Here is a 217-nt window from a genome sequence, read left to right on the forward strand (position 1 = left end):
TGGTGGGGAGAAACAGAAGAGCCAGGAATATGCTTGGAGTGGAAAGGCGGCCATACATCATCACAAAGCCCAGCTTCTAATCTGCACAGGTGTACGGCCATACTGTGATTTACCAATCTATACAAACATTCAAGCAAGGTGTGCCCTACCTACCTACCTTTTGCTCACCTTCTGCACCATGGTCAATTGATTAAAAAGACCTTAAGTTAAAAAAGAA

This window comes from Varanus komodoensis, unplaced genomic scaffold, assembly GCF_004798865.1.
Source record: "Varanus komodoensis strain SLA01 unplaced genomic scaffold, ASM479886v1 scaffold766, whole genome shotgun sequence".
In the NCBI taxonomy this organism is placed as follows: Eukaryota; Metazoa; Chordata; class Lepidosauria; order Squamata; family Varanidae; genus Varanus; species Varanus komodoensis.